Here is an 8565-nt window from a genome sequence, read left to right as displayed (position 1 = left end):
GGGTATTTAGAATTTTTAAAACCTGGAGGTTGTTCTACAAAAACATCCTCTTGAATTACCCCATTTAAAAAGTTAATTTTTTTACATCCATTTAGTACAGTTTAAATCCTCTAAAATAAGAAAAGGCTAACAAAATCCTAATTGCTTTAAATCTAGCTACAGGGGCAAAAGTCTATTCAAAATTAATCCCTTCAATATGATTATACCCCTTAGTAACTAATCAAGCCTTATTTATAATGACTACTTCTGAGTCATTCATTTTATTTTTGAATACCCACTTAGTTCCAACTACACTTTGATCCTTTGATCTTGTAGTTAATTCTCAAACTTTATTTATTACAAATTGATTTAACTCTTCGTGCATAGTCAAAATCTAAAACTCATCTGAAAGTCTTGATCAATATTTGTGGGTTCTATTGTTGAAATGAAGGCTTAATGATTGACTTCTTTGTTTAATCCACGCCTAGTCCTTATACCCTCACTAGGTTCACCAATTATTAATTCCTTTGGGTGGTTTTTAGAAATCTCAACTCTCTAGGCAAAGGGTTTTCTATATCAAAATTTTCTTCCAAAAATTCTTCCAAATTTATTTTATCAATATTTTGGGATTTAATATCAATCTCATCTTCTACAATATTTGGCTCTTCCAAAATTCCAGATTCATCAAATACAACATGTCTGGTCTCCTCAATTATCAAAGTTCTTCTGTTGAATACTCTATAAGATTTTTCAATACTTGAGTATCCTACAAAAATTCCTTCATCTGATTTTGGATCAAATTTTCCTAAGGCAGATTTTCCATTGTTATGAATAAACACCTTGCAACCAAAAATATGTGAATATAACAAATTAGGTGTTATTCCTTTTAGCAACTCATAGGGTGTTTTATTTAATTTAGATCTCACATTCACCATATTCAAAACATAACATGCAGTACTAACCGCCCAACCTAAAAATATTTAGGAAGTGAGTATTCTGCCAATATGGCTCGAGCGGTTTGTGTTAATGTTATATTTTTTCTTTCAACTATCCCATTCTGCTTAGGAGTTCTAGGTGCATAAAAGTTGTGATCAATTCCTTTCTTCTTACAAAAATTCTTAAATCTTTCATTATCAAATTCTCCTATTTGATCACTTTGTATAGTCATAATTTCACATCCTAGCTTTCGTTGAATCCAAGTAAAAAAATTTCTAAATTTATCAAATGATTCACTTTTATGAAATAGAAATATAACCCATATGAATCTAGAGTAATCATCACAATCCCAAATCCGTATACATTCCCTCTTAGACTTACACTTCCAACTAGTCCAAAAAGATCCATATGCAAAATCTCCGATCGTTTACTAGTTCTAAGATCTTTATTGGAGTGAAAAGAAGACTTAACCTATTTTTGTAATTGACATGCATTACAAAGATGGTCCTTAGTAAAGTCTTGTTTTGGTATACCTCTCACTAAGTTCTTTTGGGTAATCCTCCTAAGATTTTTCATGATTGAGTGACAAAGTCTCCTATGCCAAAGTCATGATTCATTAGAAATAGTTTTTAAACAAAAAGTAGTAGAAGTTTAAATGCAATTGAAATCTAGCATATACATATTGTTTACCCTTATACCATTCAAAACATCATTTCCATTTATGCTTAATATGCAGCTTGTAGGAAAATTTTTTACACAATACCCTTTGTTATATAGCTGGCTTATACTTAATAAATTAAGCTTTAAGCCTTCTACTAATAACACATTTTTAATGTAAAAATTCTTAAGATTTTCAATCATACCTGACCCAACCACGTTCCTTGTGGTGTTATCTCCAAGTGTAACCTTGCCTCCACTCCTGCCTTTCAATGATATAAATTATATAGTAACTCCAGTCATATGCTTTGAACATTCTTTGTCCAGGTACCATATGCTCTCACGAGGTCTTGTGTGAGAGCGACCCTGCAAGATTATCAAATGTTAGACCTGGGAACCCAAACAAGTTTGGGTTCTCCTTTTGGCAATTTATAAAAAGATGCATGTATGATATGTCTAGGTTTATGTATCTTAGGTTTCAAACCAAATAAGTTTTCTTCTTTAAAGTACTGGTGTGAGCTATGTGTCCAATCAATCCATAATTGTTACATTTGACTTTTGGAAAAAGATTCCTAAGTATTATACTATTTATTTGTCTATTTATGGATTGCATAAATTTAGGATACAAAATAGGATTAGTGAAATCTTTAAGTTTAGGGGGTATCATATTATCCTCGAGAGATTTTATCATTAATTTATAAAATGAATTCATATCTTATAAAATTTGATTTGTATACATGATTCTATAAATTTTGCTCTCAAATTCATCCTTAAAATTTTAAATTCTTTTTTAAGTTCTGCATAGGATGATTTCAAAATTTCATGATTTTTATTCAAGTCATCATACTCATCAAGTAATTTCATGTGGTTGTCATCAATTAAAGCATGATCTTTCCTAAGGATTTCATGTTCCTTTTGTAGTTCCTCAAATTCTAAGCTCAGACTAGTATGCATTTTCTTCATTTTCCTATACGCATCATTCATGTATTCAGAAACTTCAAAAAGTTCATCATAAGTTAAGTCACATACCTCTTCTTGATATGGTTGATCAAGATTATCGGCCATTAAGCACAAATTAGTGACTTCCTCTTCCTTTTCCATCTCTGACGAGTCCGAAGCTGAGTCCGCCCAGAAATCTCTTTGGAATTTCCTCATAATTGGTTTCTCCTCTACTTTCTCCTTGTCAGGAGTGGCTTTGAGTTTTGGGTAGTCTGTCTTAATATGTCCAAGTTTCCTGCAATCATAGAAAATGACATCATTTGAAACCTTAACATTCCTATTAAATTTACCTCGATTCCATTACTGCGTCTCTTATGTTTCCTCTTCAGAAAGCTTCTGAATTGTCTAGTCATTAATGCGATGTCATCTTCATCCTCAATTTATGAGTGTTCACTCTCAGATTCTTCCACTTTAAGTGTTATATTCTTTTCCCTTCGTGGTTTACCTGCATCAATCTTTCTTTGGCTAACTCCTTGCTCGTAAGCAATTAGCGAACCAAGAAGATTATCAATGGAGTAAATGTTTAGATTTTTAGACTTTGTAATCGCAGTAATTTTAGCATCATAAGCCGTAGGCAAACAACGAAGAATCTTATTAACCATTGCAGTATTCGTTAGTTTCCTACCCAATGCATGTAAAGAGGTGACTATTTGTGTGAATCTTATGTACATATAAAAAATGGATTCATTTGGTTTCATGCAAAACAGTTCATAACCATGCAATAAGATATTAAGTCTAGATTGTTTAACCTCATTAGTCCCCTAATAAGTTATACAAAGTCTATCCCATATGTCCTTTCCACTCTTGCAAGTAGAAACCCACATGTAATATTTTGATTTAAGTGCACAAAAGAAACTATTCAAGCATTTGGCATTTAGTTGTGCTAAGTCACGTTCTTCTACTGTCCAGTCCATAAAAGGTGTTTCAACTCTAACTCCGTCAATGCTAAGTCATGTTCTTCTACTGTCCAGTCCATAAAAAGTGTTTCAACTCTAACTCTGTCAACTAGTCTAGTTGGTTTTGTATACCCTTCCTAAACTAAGATACACATATGGTAATCAAGTGACTGTAAAAATGTAGACATGCGTGTTTTTTAAAAATCAAAAGGAATAGAGGTCTAGTTATAGAGTAACCCTCAGGTGTATTTCGGTTTCCAAATGTAGCCATCTACGTTAATTAAAAATTAGTATAAACTTATAATTTTAAAATAAAGCTCTGATACCACTTGTTGAAACTTATTCAATATGAATTAGTTAACTTTAGTGAATTTTAAAGAAAGAGATTTTTCAACCACATGTTAAAACAATAAAAATTAAAAGGCAGCGGAAAATAAAAAGACACAAGATTTATAGTGATTCGGTCAAACACGACCTACATCCACTCTCCGGAGGTACCCACTGAGTATTTCACTAATACCACTAGTGACTCTTATTTTGCACCCACAGCAAGGCGGAGAGGCCTTCACAAAACTTCCTTCCACCATTACCCAGTGTGGTAGAGAACCGTCATCCTTTTACACTCTTCCCAGTGTTGGCAGAGAATCGTCCATCCTTTCACACTCTCCCGGTGTAGGCAGAGAACCCTTTATCCTTTCACACTCTCCAAGTGTGAACAGAGGACCCATCGGCTGTTCACACTCTCCAAGTGTAGGCAGAGAACCCTACGTCTGTTCACACTCTCCAAATGTTGGCAGAGAATCAGATCTCCTTGATAGATCTTCTCATACGAAATCTAGAAGGAAAAGAGAAAAGAGTGAAGTAATAAAAAAACTATAAGTTGAGACTCTTACCTTTGAGTACCAAGTGAAACATTCAGGCTCTAGTAGTAAGAATTCTCCTTCAAACACTCTCTCACACTCTCTCCTTAACTCACCTTTCAGTAGGCACGAAGATCAGTAGGCAAAAAGATTAAGAGACAATTCTAATTGGACTTTATATAGAAAAGACAAAAAAATAGTCCAAAAATTGTTGATTTTTACGTCGTTACATTGTGGATTATCCTGTACGATCGTGGATCGCCCTAGACGAACTTACTTAAATCAGTTCCATACGAATCCAATGTATATTGGTACGAACTGACTTCGTACCCGATTATCATCCCGTACGAACTAAGTTTATCCGTTACGACAGTTATACCATGGGTCAGTTTGACAAACTGCAGGAAGTTATCAAAATTTAGAAATAATAAAACATTTTCATCCTGGGACAAATAAGAGTTCGTCTGGATGAAATTTTTACAGAGTGCATTTCATCCTGGCATGAACAGGATTTTGTCTGAACGAAAATTTTCTAGAGTGCATTTCATCCTGGGATGAATTAAAGTTTGTCTGGATGAAATTTTTATAGAGAGCAATTTGTCCTTGCACGAACATGATTTCATCTGAACGAAAATTTTCTAGAGGGCATTTCATCCTTGACGAATAGAAAAATTCGTCTGGACGATTAGGACTTAGAAAAATTTTCTTACTTCCTGTTTGTTCCATTGCTCTTCTGAGGGGATAACTGACTTGATCGTCCCGTACGAACATGGTTCGTCCCGTACGATCATTATGAATTTTAAAGATCTCCCCAAGTGTTTGTGTGCTAAGTTACTTAATTACAATCACTCCCTCTAAAACTCAATACAATGAAAACTACAAGCTTCAATTTTACAAATTATCTCATACTGACTTTTGATTTGAAGTCTTCATTAGTCTGGAGTTCAATTATCCTAAAATGTTAGTCCATACAAGAGCAAAAATATTTCTTCTAAAAAGTGTTAGGTGAAAACAAAACTTTAAAACAATAATATTTAGAATCATCAAAACTTTAAAACAAGAATATAAAACATGCAAATAGCAACTCTCTCAACAACTAGACCTTTAGCCGATTTAGAATACCTTAATTTATGAAAAACTTCCTAGGCCACATGAACATGATCAAACATCGACCTTCCTTTCAAAAAGGCCGCTTGTTCTTCAGAGACCGATTTAGGAATAATAACTGGCATTGTATTCAAAAGCACCTTTGCCTGCACTTTATAAACAGTATTGCACATACTAATATATCTAATATTGGAATGAGACAAAGGATTGCTCATCTTACGGATCAATACAATAAGTGTCTCTTTCCAATCCTTACATATCTCCCCCGAGCAAAAGAAATGAATGATTGCATTCTAGAAATCTTTTTAAATGATAGGCTAATAGGATTTAATAAAAGAATAGGAAATACCATCATTTCCAGGAGAAATGTTCCCAACAACCTCCTTGATCACGATCTCCACTTCTTCTAATGAGAATTCTTTACTTAACATATAAATATCACCATCATCCAAAAATTTGAATGGGGACGACCAACCACTCAAAGAGAAACTTCTATCTCTCCACTTCTCCTTAAAGAAACAGAACAAGACCTCTTCCATTTAACTTTCATTAGTAGAGGAGATATGTATTACTTGAATAAACACATGTAAATAACAAACTAAATTTCTTAATCATGATATATTTTTTGGATATATCCAAAAAAAGTAACTAACCATAAAAATAATATGCTTTTAAGAATATTAAGCTAACATTTTCTTCAATTTAAAAATATAAATCTATCATACATCTAATTAGCACATCATTAGTAATCTTCACATTGTAGAATGTCTTAATATATGATTAAACCTCTATTATAAATCATTCGTATCACCCCAGGGTAATTATACCCCTCAATTTTTCATTGCATTTCACATAACTTTCAACTAAAGGTTGTGTTTAGTTTCAACATATAGCATAAAATTTATCAAACAATCCTAACATAAATCATTTTATAGACTGTGTTAATGCTTGGCCGTTCCAAAGAAGCAATGCACTATATGACCTAAATACAACAAAAAGTGTAAAGGGGCCATTCCACTGACTCATGGGTGTAGTGTTAAATAAGCAAGGGTTCTCACATCATAGGTGGAAATGGGTGAAGAATCTAGTCCATGAAAATAAAATGAGGATAGAATATTGAATATATGTTTTCTTATAAGCAAAATAACAAAACTAATAAAAAGTATGATTCATATAAAGATAAATATTCTATGTATTTAGAAAACGTATTAGGTTTATAGAAAGGCTCAAGAGAATGATAATTTTGGATTTAATCTACAATATTTATGTAGCAATCATAATAGACATGGTGTACGTGTTATTATATAAAGAGATATTGAAGGCTACTATTATAAAAATTAATAGAATTAGAGATAGAACTATAACTTAAAAATTTTATTAACGCTAATATTACTAATATTATAAATGTGTATACTCATGTTTGTAAGATATATGTTAAAAATAAAACTTCTAAAATGACTTATAAGAAATTAACATAAACTATACCTCCTAAAGAAAAAGTTTTTATTCAAAGAGATTTAAATGGACTTGTTGGTAGAGAGGCAGATCATTTTAAAAGTATTCTTGATGGCTATGAGCTAGTTTAGAGAATCTATTGAAGCTGGTAGGACCATATTAATTTTTTCTCAAGCTTACAATTTTATAATTGGAAATATTTTATTTAAGTAATGAGAGAAGCGTCTCATCACTAATTATACAAATTTATATAGTTAAACTTCAAATGATTATTTTCTAATAAGAAAAATAAAATCATATAAATCACAATGATTGTAAGGTCATTCCTAGTGAAATTTTACGTGCTCAGTATCGTTTATTGGTTTTGGAGATAAAGATTAAGGGGTAAAAAAATAAAAATATGGTAAAATATTATCCTAGGAGTATATAAAGGTTTTTAAAGAATTCTAATAAAAATATTTTTATAGTAAGATTTAATTCTCAATATTTAAGTCGTTTAAAAGGAAGCAAATTTTATGATGGAAAAAATAACTAGTGATATTAAGATTATTTCAAAGAAATTGCTTGGAGCATTAAAAAAAAAATCCAATACTTAAATAGTCGGTGGTGGAATCAAAATATAAAAGAAAATATCAAAAATAAGTTTGTTTATAAAAATTAGTTTAAATTTAAAAGTCAAAAAATTGGGAAGATACATTAGGTTCCATAGGGAGTCCTGGTAAGGAATATGTGATATAAATAAATTAGCTTTTAGAGATTTATGTAATATATTAGCTCCAAAGGAGGGTAAAAAATTTAAGCATAAGTTTGCAAAGAAAAAAATATATGATAAAGATCTAGTTCATGTAAAGTCAATTAGAATGAAGATCAAAAAGTTCTTTTGCTAGAAGAGGATATTCAATTTAAGTGGATGAGATATTTTGATTAGTTTAGAAAGGTTGCTGAAGGAAAACTTCAGTTATGGAGGTTTACAATTGAGTCTAAAGCTTCTCATTTATTAGATCTAATAAACATATATGAAAGGTAATTTTAATAATAATATATATAGTAGGGGATTGTGACTTTGGGTAATCAAGGCATTAAAAAGAGTACACATTTAGATATCTTAGGTATATTATTTCGAGCAATGGTAAAATAGATGTGAATATATTAGCATAAGTCAAGTTGGATGGTTGAATTGAGGAAAGCTTTAAACTTTTTGATTGATAAAAAAGTACCCATTAAATCTAAACAAAAATTTTATTAGATGGTTGTGAGACCTGCAATGCTTTGAAACATAGAATATTATCCACTAAAATGTTGCAATCAAGGATCCATAGCTTGTGATTTCGATGATAACAAAAATTACTAATTGAAATTTTCATTCTTCTAGCATATATATGTTAAGATAGTTGCTATTTGAATTCTTTACATTTTTGCAACTTATGTAGTTTTGATGATTCCAAACATTATTATTCAAATGTGTAGTTATCTCCTAACAATTTTAGAAGATTTGTATTTGCTCTTGTGTGTACTAACATTTCAGGAAAACCAAACTCCAGACTACGAAGACTTCAAATCAAATTCAGAATGAGATACTTTGTAAAATTTGAAGTTTGCATTTCTTTGAAATTAAATTGAAAGGGAGTGATTGTAATTGAGTGAATAAAAACATACACACACATAAGGAGATCATA

Source organism: Dendrobium catenatum, unplaced genomic scaffold (genome assembly GCF_001605985.2).
Source record: "Dendrobium catenatum unplaced genomic scaffold, ASM160598v2 fragScaff_scaffold_1483, whole genome shotgun sequence".
In the NCBI taxonomy this organism is placed as follows: domain Eukaryota; kingdom Viridiplantae; phylum Streptophyta; class Magnoliopsida; order Asparagales; family Orchidaceae; genus Dendrobium; species Dendrobium catenatum.
This window is presented reverse-complemented; position numbering follows the sequence as displayed.